The following is a 16475-nucleotide window of genomic DNA, read 5'->3' on the forward strand; positions in this document are numbered from 1 at the left end:
TCCCCCTCCTTCTTCACTGCCCTTGGCGCCTGCAAGGCTGTTCCTCACTCCTCTCACTCTCCCAGCTGCTGTGTGGCGCAGCATTTTTTTCCCTGTCTTAAATCTGCTCTCACAGAGGCACAAAACGACATCGCTTATTGGCTCGGCTCTGGTCAGCAGTGGGGCCCTTACCAAACACGGGGCAGCTTCTAGATCCTTCTCACAGAAACCACCCCTATGGCCCCCTGATACCGAAACCTTGCCACGTAAACGCACTACATTCCACCCCTCACCTCCGTTAAAAGCATATTTAAGATTACTCACAATATACTCTTACTTTACAATTATCACAACAACCTTCACAAACTTCACTTACATCAAAAGGAAAAAGAATTCACCACACCAAAATAAACATAACATCATCACAGCACCGACAAGATAGACATTTTACACACATACCACCCCTCGTCCCTTCACCATACTAACATCTCGCAGTTACTGCTTTCTTAAATTCTTCACAACTTGTACATTCATAACAATCATCCTGTCCATATTTTTCCCGTTACTTCTATCAACTATCATGGGGCCGATGCTGCAGGAAGCATGCGATTCCCTGTGAGAGCACAAGCAGCGGCATGCAGGATATCCTGGCAGAAATCTCTTGCTACGTCTCAATCACTCCACTGCGCTTAAATACATGTCACCCTAAAGAAGAGGTCTCACACTCGAGTAATGCTGAAAATAGCTTAAGCAAGTAAGTAAAAATAAAAACAGCAGCATGCTATTCAAAGTGCTTCCAAATGCATTTAAGAATAAACCAGTGTTTTGGAATGTCCACTTTGCTTAGTGCATTAAAGAAGGAAAAAACCCTCCAGCCCTCCACTGCGTGTGAATGGCTTCATTCTCCTGAGCGATGGGGCATGAGGGATGGCACTGTTGTGCTAGTCCTGACCTTTTGGGGATTTATTTTCTACAAAACCCTTATGCTTTGTATTCAGAAGCTACTGAGCATATGGGGGGATGTAAAGAAGCCCTTATGTTTATACCCACATTAGTAATGGTCCACGCTAGACCAAAACAGAGATGTATTTCCCTAACAGAGATGAGGTTTCCTTCTCTGTTCTGCCCAGATCAGGATCTGTGGTGCAGAAAACAGCTGTGGCCATGGAACTGGTCACCAGCTCTGTTAAAGCACTGCCCTGATTTTGTGTGGGACAGGCAATAAGACATCCCAAGGGCTGGAGGCACACAGCTCCTGGGAGCTGATGTCCAAAACTGAAAGGAGAGCTGCTTTCACAGTGCTCAGCACTCAGCTGGTCCTCCTCCTTCCAAAAACAACTGCAAAAACCCCGCAAGTAGGAGCAGCTCCTCCTGTTGGAAAGGAATGGCTCACTGCGGGGACAGGTTTCATCAGCTGCGGGCTCGCCCCCTGACCCTCTGGGGGGCGAGCAGCCATGAGCTAAGAGGGCTGGTAAGGTTTTAACCTCCAAGGTGCTGATTCAACCTCCCTATCAAAGCCTGGACCAGGGGTCAGGATAGCTCAACTCTCACCCAAGCCCTCCTACTTATTTATGCAGTGGCTGTGAGCCAGTGCCAACATCGCCTTGTGCCTCAGTGTAGACTGAATCCCTCTGGAAGGCTCTACTCTGTTATTGCCATGATGGGAAAGGTGTCGGTGATGGGTCAAGCCGAGTTGCTTCCTTTTTGGCTATTAGCACCTGCAGCATCACATTCAGAACGAGCTCACACATCCGGAGATGACAACCGTGGGGACAGCACCAGCAGGAGCCAGATCCCATCACCTGCAGATGGGAATTAGCAGCGGGCACAGACTTTCCCCTGCAAGTACCAGGGTGAGCCGACTGGCACTGCGAACACCCACCCCAGGCACAATACTCTGCACATAGTAATACAGGGGCTGTTGCGCTAATGGAGCAGAGCATGGAAATTTATTTTCAGGTCAAATCCTCATCATCTGCATAAAATCCACTGCCCTGGTTTCAGCTAGAATAGAGTTAATTTTCCTCCTAGTAGCTGGTAGGGTTCTGTGTTTGGGATTTAGGATGAGAAGACTGCTGATAACATGCTGATGTTTTAATTGTTGCAGAGCAGTGCTTACACCAAGCCAAGGACCTTTCAGCTTCTTGCTCTGTCCTGCCAGTGGGCAGGCTGGGGGTGCAGCAAGAGCTGGGAGGGGACAGACCCAGGACAGCTGACCCAAACTAGCCAAAGGGGTATTCCATCCCATCTGATGTCATGCTGAACAATATATAGGGGTGATTAGCCGGGGTGGGGGGCCAGCTGCTCGGGGATGGGATGGGCATCGGTCAGCAGGTGGTGAGCAATTGCATTGTGCATCACTTGTTTTGTACACATTATTAGTAGTAGTACTGTTATCATCATTATTAGTATTTTCCTTTCTATTCTGTCCTAATAAACTGTCTTTATCTCAACACACAGGTTTTCATTTCTTTCTAATTCTCTCCCCCCATCTCAGAGAGGGAGGGGGGGAGGGTGGGCGAACAGCTGTGTGGTGCTTAGCTGCCCGCCAGGTTAAACCATAACATCCACTCAAATTGGGATGGGAACACCTCACTCATCCCCATTCCTCATCTAGCTATGTGTGGGCCAAGCTGAGGGTGCCCATGTCCCTCCTCTGGCCATGGAGGGGTGGAGGTGCCAGGCTCTCAGGTTAACGATGTTAGGGATGATGAATCCACCCTTTCAGACCAAAATCTAGCAATTAGGACTGCTCTGGCCCCCGAAAGTGCAGACACTGTCATGTTTAAGCATGTGAAACTTGGCTGATGCCAAAACGATGTGCAAAACCGAACTAATTACATCCCTCAACTAAATAATCCTCCCAACTCAACGCATCCCCCAGCGCATTAGGGATGAAGTTTCCTTGGCTATCTGACCAAAAGCAACCATCTGTTTTCCAGTTCCCTCTCATTCGACCATGGCAGACAATAACGGGGTTGAAAATACCCTATTACTTATTTATGCTTTTGTCCAGAGAGCGGCTGTGATCCCACCAAAATCAGTGGGTTCCTTTTCTTTCTTTCCCTCTTGTCTTTTCCTCTTTCTCAAAGGCACCGCTTATCTCTGCTATGTTTTTGGAGACAAAAGAGATAAATAGCTTGGGAACAATCCACCACCCCCCAGTCCATTGCCACAGCAGAGGTACAGGATGCACACCTGGTAAAGCAGACTTCACAGATAGTGCACGTATACGGCTTCTCCCCTGTGTGGGACCTCATGTGCTGGGGCAGCTTTCCAGCCCCCATGATGAACTTGTTAAAGATGGGACACTGCTGGGATGCCTTGGGCTTTATCTTCCTCTCTTCCTCCAGGGGCCAGGGAGGAAAAACTCCTCTGAACTGGGTAGCACTGAGGAAATTGAGATAAGCACTATAGTTGGTCTCTGCCTTAATATGCCCTTAAGGGAGCTGCTGGAGTGTTGATAAACATGTCCTTGAAGAAATCATTAGGGAAAGGAAGTGGAGGTAGGTCTTCCTTCTCCTCCTCTTCCTTAATCTTTCTCTTTTTGATTACCAGATCCAAGGGGCCATTGTCTACTTGTGGCTCTTCGAGCTGGGAAAAGGAGCTAAAATCGCCATTCCACAGGTGGGGGAAGAAGCTGGGGGTGAAAGGAGAGAGATCTGGCCTCCTTTCTGGGATGTTCACCTTAGGGTACAAGTTTTCCCTTAGCAAAGATTCAATGGAGAAGTCTCGTATCACACCCAAATATCCAGAGGAGTTATTGGCTGGGTAGTGATTTGGAAAGTCTTTAGGTTCTTCTGTGTATGCTTCTTTGGTAAGACCAGACTTAGAAGGGCTTTGGTGACAGCTTACTTCTTGGACATCAGTTAGGTTCTCCTGATTGACAAAATCTTCTACTTCTTCTTCCTCCTCTTCCTTCTCCTCCTCATCTTCATCTTCATCCTCCTCATCATCGTCATCCTCTTTGTCATTTTCCTTTTCCACTTCTCTGTCAGGCTCCATGATCTCAAGGCATATGTTGATAATGCACTGGATCTCCAGCATCTTGGTGGTGCTGAGGATGTGCTTGACATTTGAGGTGGTGATGGTGAGGGTTGAGGTGTAGGCAAACTCGATGATGGCAGAAAGTGCTTCAGGCTTGACAAAGTCAATCTCGTAAACATAGGGCTGGTCTGTTAAAGTGCCAGTAGTGAAGAGTTTTTTGAAGTACTTGCTGCAGGCAGCAAGGACAGACCGATGGGTCCAGTATTCCTGGTCCTGTACAATGAGGATGACATTGCAGAGGAGACCGTCATGCTGCTGCTCATTTAAACCACATACACTTCACTGTTGTGGTTTGGGAATGGGATCCCGATAAGATCTTCAATGCTATTGGCTATATTCCCATTTAGTGCCCTAGGACAAAACACAGACGGGGACATCAGCAGGGGGGGTCCCAATCAACAGCACCAAAACAGCCCTGCCGTCTCTCTGTCCTCCTCTCCACTGCCCCACATGCACCTCCATAATCACTTGCTACTACTGCATCTCCATGTTACCTTTAACTCCTCCCCTGTTCTCTGTGATTTAACCTCTGCATCCCTCTGCATCACTTTGTCTCCTTCCTTCTCTTCTCAGTTCCCACACCCCCTACCTTTTCATAACCACCACATGCTCCTCTTCTCTTTCACATCTCTCCCCTGGGATCCTTTTGAAACAATTCCCTCCCCCTCACGTTTCTTCCACGCCCTCCCAGAGCCAACATCTTTCTAGGCACATGTACAATTTGCCCTGTCAGGAGCTATGTGGGAAAAGGGTGATACTGCATTGCTTCATGCTGCTGGGCACCAGTACCCACACTGCTGGCACAAGACTACCCAGGAAGTGTCCTCTTATCTGCATGGCTGTTTGGGGGACTGGTGCAACTGGGCTTCCCCAAAAGGAGGTGCAGTTGGTCTCGGCTGACTGCTGCCTCAGAGTTCTCTAGTTCTGTGCCCCTATGCTATTATCTCATGCCTGGCAGCTGTCCTGTGTCACCTCAGCACATGGAGTTGTCTTGCTGAGGGATGTGGGACAGGGGGAGGCAAACAAGCTGTTTCACAATGTACCTAAATACTCAGAGAACAACGACCAGGTACCCAGCCATGGAGCAAGGGCTGGAGGCAGATGCCTGAACGCTAACTTCATCCATGAGCTGAGCTTGCTCCGGTCCCATGTCTGTTTGGACTTGTTAGCACACTATCAGATGTCCTGTGCATCTGGTGGACACCTTCCCCTGCCAGAGCAGCTCCAGCTTCAAAGGGGAGATTGGAAGTGAGAAGCCCATGCCCAAAAGGGAAACATCTCACAGATAAAAAATAGCAAAAATCATGTTTCCTCTTTCACATGGCTCCAGCAGCCCTTGACATGAGAAATCCCAGGGAAGAAGCACAGCTTCCTCCAGCGGGCTTGGAACACATTGCTGCTGGAACATGCTGAATACATCCAATGGCCAGAATAACTCTGAAGACACAAACCCTTCGTAAGCTCCCAGGACACAGGAAGCATCCCCTCTGCAAGCCCTGCTCCTACCCCTTCTGCAAGGCTGGGACCACCAGGTTCCCCATCCCATGCCATACCACCTCAGCTTCTCTCAATCAGTGCCTGAACACCGAGGAGCCACAGAGGGACTTATTTGTGCCGCTACGAGCATGTCCTGGTGCCACCCTGCTCCACCAGCCAGCCCAGCAGGGACAGGACCCACTCCCATCGTGAGAGCCTCAGGGGCTGTGCCTGGCTCCAGCCACTGGGCTGGCATTTTTGGCTGAGGACCACAGATCCAGCCCTGCATCCCTCAGCATGAGCATTAGCTCCATGCTAATTACAGCTCTTGTCTGAAACAAATTGATTCATTGCATTGTGCTGTGCTTAACCATGTTAACTAGCTACATTTCAGTCACAGCCCGACTGTCTCTGTATAAAAACCTCTTATAAAATTGCTGATAAATGAAAGCAAGTCTGATGTGTTCTTTAAGGTGGGTGTAAGGTAATAAACAGCAACTGAGCTGGGGAGGAGACACCTTCCTTTTTAGGGCCTTGTATCCTAAAAATAAGTATGAGAAATTACATTTCTGTTGCTATATTTGCCTTTTTCATTTTTGTTTGGAAGGAGAATTAGCATTAAAGGAGTGTTACATGAAGGAATGCATCTTCATGTGAATATGTTTTGATCTTTTATTGCCAGATCACACCGTAAGTGCAAAAGATCAGAAAAAACAGGACATCATACCGCCCTGCCAATTGTTTTCAGAAGTTTCCTTGCTTCTGGACACTTAGCTATGTCCCCCCTGATTCACAGAATCACAGAATTGAAGGGGTTGGAAGGGACCTCGAGAGATCATCGGGTCCAACCCCCCTGCCAAAGCAGGTTTCTTAGAGCAGGCTGCCCAGGTAGGTGGCCAGACGGGCCTTGAATATCTCCAGAGAAGGAGACTCCACAACCTCCCTGGGCAGCCTGTTCCAGTGCTCCATCACCCTCACTGTGAAGAAGTTCTTTTGCATGTTGGTGCAGAACTTCCTGTGTTCTATCTTGTGGCCATTACCCCTTGTCCTGTCCCCAGAAACCACTGAAAAGAGGTTGGCCAAATCCCTCTGCCTCCCACACCTCAGGAGTACAAATGTGTATTTATACACATTGATGAGATCCCCTCTCAGTCTTCTTTTCTCCAGGCTGAACAGACCCAGGTCTCTCAGCCTTTCCTCATAGGGAAGATGCTCCAGGCCCCGTATCATCTTTGTGGCCCTCCGCTGGACCCTTTCCAGGAGATCCCTGTCTTTTTTGTATCGGGGAGCCCAGAACTGGACACAGTACTCCAGGTGAGGCCTGACCAGGGCAGAGTAGAGGGGGAGGATCACCTCCCTTGACCTGCTGGCCACGCTCCTTTTTTATACACGCCAGGATCCCATTGGCCTTTGTGGCTACCAGGGCACACTGCTGGCTCATGGTCAACCCGTTGTCCACCAGGACCCCCAGGTCCTTCTCCTCAGAGCTCCTCTCCAGCAGGTCATCCCCCAGCCTGTACTGATACGCGCAGTTGTTCCTTCCCAGGTGCAGGACTCTACACTTGCTCTTATTAAACCTCATTTGGTTTCTTCCTGCCCATCTCTCCAGCCTGTCCAGGTCTTGCTGAATGGCAGCACAGACTTCTGGCGTGTCGACCATTCCTCCCAGCTTTGTGTCATCGACGTACTTGCTGAGGGCAGACCCTATTCCCTCATCAAGGTCGTCGATGAAGATGTTGAACAAGACCAGACCCAGAACTGACCCCTGGGGAATACAGGTCTCCAGCCGGACACTGCGCCGCTGAACACCACCCTCTGAGCTCGGCCAATTCATGCAGCATTCACTCAGCAGCAAGAGAGAAAGAAAAGTGGAATTATAAGATGGGGGAGAAGATGATTATAATCCCCCCAGTTTAGCAGGAATGGAAAAGGACAGCTGTTGTGTCTAAAATTATGCCCAGCTCCCTCCGGTGGAAATGGACTTATTTCCCTTCATCTTCCCCTCCTGGTCCTCTGGAGGTGCAGTTCTGTTAACTGAAGCCCTTAGGAAAGCTGATAACTTCACAGGATGCTGGCAAACCTGGAGGTGATTCATGTCATGTCAGTGGTTGGGGAGTGATTGGGAAGAGAAACAACCCAGTGACCCACTTCTATACGATTGCAAAAAGGCCATTTTTTACTCATGAGGCACTTTGACAGCTCAGCGCTGACACACTAGGCACCCATCCTGAGAAATGACCTCATGCTCCCATGCCCCAGGAGGGACGGCTGGGGGCTGGATGTGCTGCAAGGCTGGTGCTGCCCTTCCTCCAGCTCCCTCCTCTGCCTCTTCCACGCCTCCCCCTCCCCAAGCCAAGGGTGGGGTCCGTAGGAATAACAGGAACAGTAATAGCATCTGCAGCCCCAGTGGCTGAGGACAAATGTCCCCCCCAGAAAAACTCACATGCACAAATGCTGAACTGCACAGAGTTAAACAGAAAATCCCAAATTTTAATAGCAAATGACAGTATTGTTAAAATAAAGGGGGAGGGGGGTGGAGGGCACCTAAAATAACCTCATTCTGACCAGACTGACCAGGCTGCAGATGATGTCTTGAAACAGTGCATTTATGGCAATGTTTATGTCCTGGTTTCAGATAGGATAATTTTCCTCCTAGTAGCTGGTAGGGTGCTGTGTTTGGGATTTAGGATGAGAAGACTGCTGATAACACGCTGATGTTTTAATTGTTGCAGAGCAGTGCTTACACCAAGCCAAGGACTTTTCAGCTTCTCGCTCTGTCCTGACAGCGGGCAGGCTGGGGATGCAGCAAGAACTGGGAGGGGACAGACCCAGGACAGCTGACCCAAACTGGCCAAAGGGGTATTCCATACCATCTGAGGTCATGCTGAACAATTAATATGGGGGGGCTGGCCGGGGTGGGGGGGCCAGACTGCTCGGGGATAGGCTGGGCATTGGTCAGTGGGTGGTGAGCAATTGCATTGTGCATCACGTTTTTGTACACATTAGTAGTAGGAGTACTATCATCATCATCATCATCATCATCATCATCATCATCATCATCTCCTAATAAACTTTCTCTATCTAAACCCACAGGCTTCATTTTCCTGATTCTCTCCCCCATCCCAGAGAGGGAGGGGGGAGGGTGGGCTGGCCGGGTTAAACCACAATAGCTTAAAACTCATTCACCACTGCTTTGCAATGAAAAGCCCCATTTCTAAAATAAGGATCCTGCGAGATGCCATCCTATACAGGCAGCCTGGGCTGTGATGCCAGTCTGTACCTGAACATGGGCTGTACAACTCTTTTACAAGCCGGGCACCTTCGCCAGAATCCCATGGCAAGCAGCAGGGATTGAGCTCTTCATGTGAGGCATGGGACCATCCTGCAAAGCATCCCAGTGGGGTTTGGACCTGGGTTCAGGGTGCTGAGCGTCCCCTGCCACGCCCCGGGGAGGGTGTCAAGCAGGAGGTCCCAAGAGCTTTGCCCATCTGTGTTTATTTTCTATGCCAACTCCTTCCCTCCTGTGCCTGGGGTGCTCGGCACCCCGAGGGACGGATGCTTTGGCTCCTCTGCACCCACTGGCCATGGCGTCTACCTGCCAGCCCCAAAATATACATGTGGGCTTTCCTTTTTTTTTTTTTTTTTTTTTTTTTTTTTCCAGGTTTGTTTGTGCCTCATCGTAATGAGGCAATTAAGATGTGCATGCAAGATTACCCTAATCCATCAGAATATAACAGCTCCTTTCTGTGGGATATGCTGACCTTCACAGCTCCCGCTCCCTCCACACACCCCAGCCCTGTGGCTGTTCTGTGGGAACGGGGATGCTCCGACACCTGGGGACAGGCCCTTTTCCCTTTCCTCCTTTGCCATGACCTTCCCACCTGCAGGGAAGGGGGGCACCAGGACGGGGGGGCTCGCAGCAGAGCCATGCTTGTCCCCTCCTTGGAGGCACAGGAAGCCAAGATGGCTTTGGATCCATAAATCCCATTCTGAAAGGCTGGTGGAGTGTTGTGTTTGTTTGTTTGTTTGTTTGTTTGTTTTTGTTGTGTGTTTTTTTTTTCCCTTGTATTAAAAGAAATTATTTTTTTTTAATGTAAATAACAAATTGGCAAATATTTCCTTAAGTACACCTCCCCCCCAAACATCTTGTCTCCAGCAGAACATGTTATTAAACCACCCACCCTCGAGTGTTTCTCCCCTCAGGCCATAAGGTGGGGCAGCATGCTGCTTACCTCTCAATCACTCCCCTGCCCTGCCACCGAGATGGTGAGGAAAACACGGTGACAACAGCTGCTGCCTCCCTCGCAGGGAAATAATCATTTTTTTCATGGAGATGATTTACTGCAGGCCCCAAGATGCTGTGGGAAGGGAGTGGCTCGCTAGTAATATTGCCAGCGTTTTACTGCCTGGCTGGGCACCCTCCCCAGCCTCTAATAACTGGGAGCAGCCTTCCCCTTGGGAGCCTGGGGACAGCAGGGTTGAGCCAGGAAAGGTGGGGGTGTTTGTTTTTTAAGTGGTACATAATTTGTTCCTTCACCCTAAACTGACCTCTACCCCCCCCTCCCCCCCAAAAAAAAAAACAAAACAAAACAAAAAAAAAAAAAAGCACACACAAACAAAAAAACACTGTGATTTTGCTTAGATCTGGACAAGATAAGTAAGGGCTGAGGCTTCCAAGGTGATGTTTCAGTGAGGAAGGATGCAAAGAGGGTCACACTTGCAGCAAGGATGGGGAGAAAGAGCTGCAGGAGGCTGTGGAGGTGCAGGACAGTGAGCGGAGCAGGCCAGCACCTTGTAAGAGGATGCTCCATAGGCATCTGTGCAGAGGCTGACTATGGATGTCATCCAGAGCCCTGGTGCCACTGGTGACCTCCATCCACGCTGGGAGGAGAGGGATGGCCAAGGAGCCCTGGGAGTAGCCCAGCCCAGGGTTTTGGCCAAGCTCCAGGGAGCCAAGGATGCAAGAGATGGCTCCTGCTTGCAGGAAGAGCCCTGGCAGTGGAGTAGGATTTGATCATGTAATTAATGTGGTTATGCTTTGGGGACTGAGTGAATGGGTGACCTTTAGTTTGGTAGTTCTCCATTGCCATCTGGATTTGCCAATATTAACACAAATCTCTGAACAAAATCCTTGGGCACACAAGGATTTGTCTTTATCAACATCTACTGTCTCCCTGGCAAGTTGAGCCCAAGTGAACCATATACATTTCACATACTATACAGAACTGCCATTTTGGGGCTGGCACTATTAGTTTCCTATAAGGCCATCAGATGGCCATCTTCATGTGAAGTCCCATCAAAGAATCCAAAATCAAAGGTGTTGGAGAACTTCTCCAGTCCAACAATCCCGGCAATGCCATATTTAACCTCTTTCGCATTTTAATGACATTTAAATGACAGCCATTCTTTTCAGTTTCCAAAATTCATATGGAAATTAGGATTTGAACTCCGTAATCCTTGTAGGTCCCCTCTGTATTTTGTTTCTACGATTCTATAAAATTTTGCCCACCAAGCACACCCGAGGAATATCAGAATTGGAGATCAGTTATGTTCTCAACTATGACATCACTTGGGAAATGCCACGAGGACTGTTTGTTTAAGGAGCTAAATGTGGTTGTGGATGCCACTGATTTGCTTGCCAAGGTGTGGAAGCACAAGTGTCTGCTGTGCCCTTGCTGAATTCATCCTTGGGAATTCATCCTGGTAAGGGCTAGGCACAAAGTTCAGCAAATATTACACATCTCCAAACAAATCTATTCCTGCAGGTTAGCTGTAGCTACAGAGAGCCTACGCCCAACACCTTGTGCTTCAGCAGCTTTGCTTGTGTGCAGATAAGATATGGCGAAACTGCAAACTATTAATCAAAACCTGTCCTCCTGAGGATCTGGCCTGGCTCGCAGCACACTGGGTGCTCGGATGCTACTGGCAGTAGTGGGAATTCACCACTGCGCCGGCCCTGCCAGGATCCACCCTTAGCCCAGGGGGTGTTTTGTTGCAGGAAGAACGGCCAAAAACACAACAGACACTAGTATGGTCAGATCATGCTCTCCCTTTATTACCCTGTGGTGGTTTTACCGTGCTGGGCAGCTAAACCCCACAACCGCTCTCTCACTCCCCCTCTTTTAGATGAGGAGGGGGAGAAGTAAAGCAAAGAACAACTCACGGGTTGAGATAAGGATAATTTAATTAAAGGGAAATAATTATAATAATTAAATAAAGACTACCATGAACTAAACAATTTAACTAAAGGGAAATAAAAAGGGAAAGGGGAAAAGGGAGGGGGAAAGGGAAAAAATAAAAAGAAGGGAGGAAAACAAACAAATAAAATAAATGAAGGCTATATGGAAGTGCAGAGGAAAGAAATTACTCTCTACTTCCCACAAATGAGCGATGATTGACCACATCCTTGAAGCAGGGCCTCAATGCACGCAGCCGGTGTTCGAGAGGAGGACCGACGTTTTCCCAATGAGAGCCCACCCCTCCCCTCTTCTTCCTGTTTCCACCTTTTATTGCTGAGTGTGACACCACATGGTATGGAATATCCCTTTGATTGGTTTAGGTCATCTGCCCTGGTGATGTTTCTTTTCTCACTTTTTTTGCCCACCCCTTAGGAGGGTTAGAGAGCGTCCTGATGCAGTGCCAGCACTGCTCAGCAGCAGACACAACACTGGTGTGATACCACTGCTGTTCCAGCTACAAGTGCAGAGCACAGCACTGTATGGGCTGCTGCCGGGAAAGTTAACATTCCAGCCAGACCCAGTACATACCCAAAGAGCCTGACAATTAATAGCAAACATAAAAGGGGCGGATAGTGTCTCACACAAGATTATTGGTCAAAAGCACTCAGACAAACAACTGCACAAAAACAACCCCATCACCAACCCCATTGTTAGTGTAATCTGCGGCTCTGCACTATGCCACGCAATAAAGGTAGTAATATAGCTAACTCGTCATTAGTAATCCGTACAATGTGGCAACGCCACTGAATATTATCCAGGAACATTTGTACAGCTCTCAAATTGTGTAACACTGTAGTTATATCACCTTTCTGTGGACGAATAGTAGAGTCTGATATTTTCCATTCCAAGTATAGCCATAGCTGTTTCTGCTGAACCTTCTCTGGGGCTATCTTCAACCCTTTTGCTTCCAAAGTATCCTGAATAAACTTTAAATCTGAATCCTGGAAGCATTCTGGCCTACCAAACTGAATGTCATCCATATAATGGTAAATAATTATGTCACACCACGCTGTCCGAATTGGTTGTAAAGCACAGGCCACATATAATTGACATAATGTAGGGGAAGTCCTCATCCCCTGCGGAAGCACTAGCCATTCATAGCGCTTTGCCGGGGCCTGTTTGTTAATGGAGGGTACCGTAAAAGCAAATCTCTGACAGTCCTGTGCCACCACATCTGGTTGCCTGGGCTGATCAGCTCTCTGTACCCTTTCCAACATGTCCTCTACTTGTGCGGTTCTCGGCAGTGTAACTAAGATGTTTTGAGGTTTTGGGTTTGCATCATCAAATGCAAGCATTTTAAAAACACTGCTTCTAGACTCTGCTGTTAGATCAGGATGATCAGGAATTGCTGCCCACAACCGATCGATAAATTTAGCATATGGTTCCCCAGGGGCCTGTTCTACAGATGCAAATGGAGGTGCTTTCTTTTCCCCTGGGAGACTAAGAAGAGCCCTCAGTGCGAGCTGTGCAGCTGTTTGGCGAATAATCGCAGGGAACTGCAACTGAATCTGGATATTGAGATAAGGACTCGTCCCCGTTAACATGTCTGCAGTAATCCCATACAGAGGGTCCCCCTGTGTAGTGGTTCCGCTCAAGTGGGCAGCCGAGCTCCACCACAGCCGCTCTCTCACTCCCACTCCTCAAAGAGGAATGGGGAGAAAATACGATTAAAAGGGCTCAAAGGTTGAGATAAGGACAAGAAAATTATGCAGTAATTATTGCAACGGGCAAAACAGACTTGGCATAGGGATATAGTAAGATTTATTGCTTATTACTAACAAGCTAGAGAAGTGAGAAACAAAGGAAAGAAACCAAAAGCACCTTCCCCCCCATTCACCCTCTTCCACCTCCTCCCCCCGAGTGGCACAGGGGAATGGGGATTATGGTCAGTCTACAGCACTTCTTCTCTGCCACTCCTTCTCGGTCACTCTCATCCCCTGTGCTATGGGGTTCATCCCACGGGATGCAGTCCTTGATGAACTGATCCGACAACTGATCCGACGTGGGCTTCCCACAGGCAGCAGCTCTTCCAGAACTGCTCCAGATATGGGTCTGTACCACGGGGTCCATCCCTCAGGAGCAAACTGCTCCAACCTGGGTCCCCCATGGGCAGCAGCTCCTGCCAGGTCACCTGCTCCTGCGTGGGCTCCTCTCCACGGGCTACAGGTCCGGCCCGGAATCTGCTCCGGCAGGGGTCTTCCACAGGCCGCAGCCTCCGTCGGTGCAGGGCCACCTGCTCCACCGTGGTCTCCTCCACGGGCTGCAGCGTGGAACCCTGCTCCACCGTGGTACTCCATGGGCTGCAGGGGGACATCCTGCTTCACCATGGTCCTCACCACAGGCCACAGGGGACTTCTGCTCCGGAGCCTGGAGCACCTCTCCCCCTCCTTCTTCACTGCCCTTGGCGCCTGCAAGGCTGTTCCTCACTCCTCTCACTCTCCCAGCTGCTGTGTGGCGCAGCGTTTTTTTCCCTGTCTTAAATCTGCTCTCACAGAGGCGCAAACAGCATCGCTTATTGGCTCGGCTCTGGCCAGCAGTGGGGCCTTACCTAACATGGGGCAGCTTCTAGATCCTTCTCACAGAAACCACCCCTATGGCTCCCTGCTACCAAAACCTTGCCAAGTAAACCCACTATACCCGGTTGATGCAGTTGACCCGCTTCCCCCTGTGGTAACTGCAACCATTCCCCTTCAAACAATAACAATGGGGAAGGAGTTAACAATAAGTGCGCCAAGTTTCAACAGTCAAGTGGACACATTGGTTTTGTCTGGAAAATCCATTGAATTATTTGTCGAGCACCTGGGACTGTAAACCATAGGCCGTAACTGTTTTTCAAGCTTGTTATAAAAGCTTGCAATCCTGCGGCTGCCACAACCCGGTGCATTGCACAGGGTCGATAATAATAGGGCAGGCCAAGGATGTAGCATGCCAATGCCCTTCTATGATGGCATCACATATGCTGTTGGAGCACCTGTCCCTCCTTGGTGCCGATGGTGGTGTAACGATGGATAATGAGGGAGTCGGCTCCGGTGGGGCAGACAAGAGAGGAAGCTCCTCCGAATCCGTAATTTTTAAGTTCTCCAGTTTCTCTAGCAGTTCTTGGAACAACTCCTCCAGTGAAGGTTGATTTTCGCAAGCTGCTGCTGCACCTCTCATTGGCGAAGCATCCCGAGTGGATTTATTGCTGCCTGGCAGCGGCACAGATGCTGGCAGCACAGCTTTATCAAGATTTTCCGGCACGGGGGGTGGGGAGGGCAGCCCCCACTCCCCATCAGCACTCTGCTCCAGGATCGTGCCAGCCGTGTTCTTGGGGTCTCAGGTTTTGTACTCAGCGTTCTGTCAGTCCCAGACGGTACTGACAAAGCTTGCGCCATTGCCATAGCCAGCTGCTGTTCGGTTTTCATACCACACAGCACATTAATCACTGTATTCCACGTCCCACTTACTTTATCTAGCTTTCCACTTGAGACGGCTTTATCCCATAAGTGATCTCCTATGTGCCGCCATTCATCTGGGCTAAACATTAGAGGTATTTCCTTCAGAAAACCCTCCTTCTGAGCCCAGTGCACCAAGGATGTGATATTTTTTACACTGCAAGATGTCCTGCGTCTCACCACGATACCACTGTGCGTCTCACCATGATACTTCACTATTCCGCATCTCACCGTGACTCCACTCTGCGTCTCACCACAATACCTCTCCGCTTCTCACCACGACTCCACTTCCCTTTCACCGTGACTCTACTCCACGTCTCACTGCGTCTGTCCGGTTCTGTGCTCCGTCTCTCTGCGTCCCGTGTATTACTGCATCTCTGTTCCTAGTGTCTCTGCATCTCAGGTGTCTCACCGGGTCTCAGCCTGTTTGGGCGCCATATGTTGCAGGAAGAACGGCTGAAAACATGACAGACACTAGTATGGTCAGATCATGCTCTCTCTTTATTACCCGAATAGCCTGACTTTTATAGTGAACTTAACAGGGGCAGATAGTGTCTCACATAAGATTATTGGTCAAAAGCACTCAGACATACAACTACAAGAAAACAACCCCACCTGCAAGAAAACAACCCCCTTGTGATTAGCAGTCACGTAGACCTTGTCCTTGAAGCCAGCTGCTGGCAACAATATTTTTCTAAATTCCTCGATCGGGCGATGTGGGAACACTGTCATGGGAACTTCTCATAGTCGTCCTGGTAGCTTGGTTTGCTCAGCTGCAGCAAGTCATGGCCTCCTTGCTGTTTCAAAAATCCCTCAACAGTGTTTAAGTTAAGGCTGTGCACCTGTAGCGAGATGGGAGATTTCTTTTTATTTGTACTGTCATCGGCTACTCTGTTGGCTTGCTGCTTGAGCTGTCCCCTCCATCAGCACGATGACTACTGGGTTCAGCTCTTTTCCTCTCTCCTTTATTGCTCCTCACCTTGGCAGGCACTGGGCATCCCCAGCATCCCCTTTGTTCTGTGCCAAGGTCCCATCCCAAGCCAAACATCATTTTGCAGTGAGCTCACAGACCTGGCAGGAGGTCTGGGGGTCCGACACGTGTCAGCGCTGCACACGGTGGGACCGAGCCCTAGTGCTCTCTGACTTCCTTGACACAATTTCTGGGGCCCTGGATAAATGCAAACAGGAGTTCTGGCAAGAGCAGAGCACAGCTCAATGCCTCCTATAATTGAAGGGCCATCTTTTCACTTAGGTTTCTTCTTTCTGGCTTCTTTAAATTACCCAGCACACTTCCCAGTTC

At 49.3% G+C, this 16475-nt stretch overlaps 1 pseudogene across 1 annotated transcript; it reads right to left on the reverse strand.

Annotated features, from left to right (window-relative positions):
- Positions 1-474: 474 nt before the first annotated feature.
- On the reverse strand, positions 475-5567 carry LOC311426499 (zinc finger and BTB domain-containing protein 7C pseudogene; annotated as a pseudogene). Its single transcript has 3 exons — positions 5533-5567; positions 3178-4377; positions 475-592 (listed from the first exon to the last, which is right to left on the reverse strand). The product of its transcript is annotated as a zinc finger and BTB domain-containing protein 7C pseudogene (transcript).
- Positions 5568-16475: the final 10908 nt, after the last annotated feature.

The sequence above is a fragment of the Aythya ferina genome (genome assembly GCF_964211825.1).
Source record: "Aythya ferina genome assembly, chromosome: W".
Taxonomy (NCBI): Eukaryota; Metazoa; Chordata; class Aves; order Anseriformes; family Anatidae; genus Aythya; species Aythya ferina.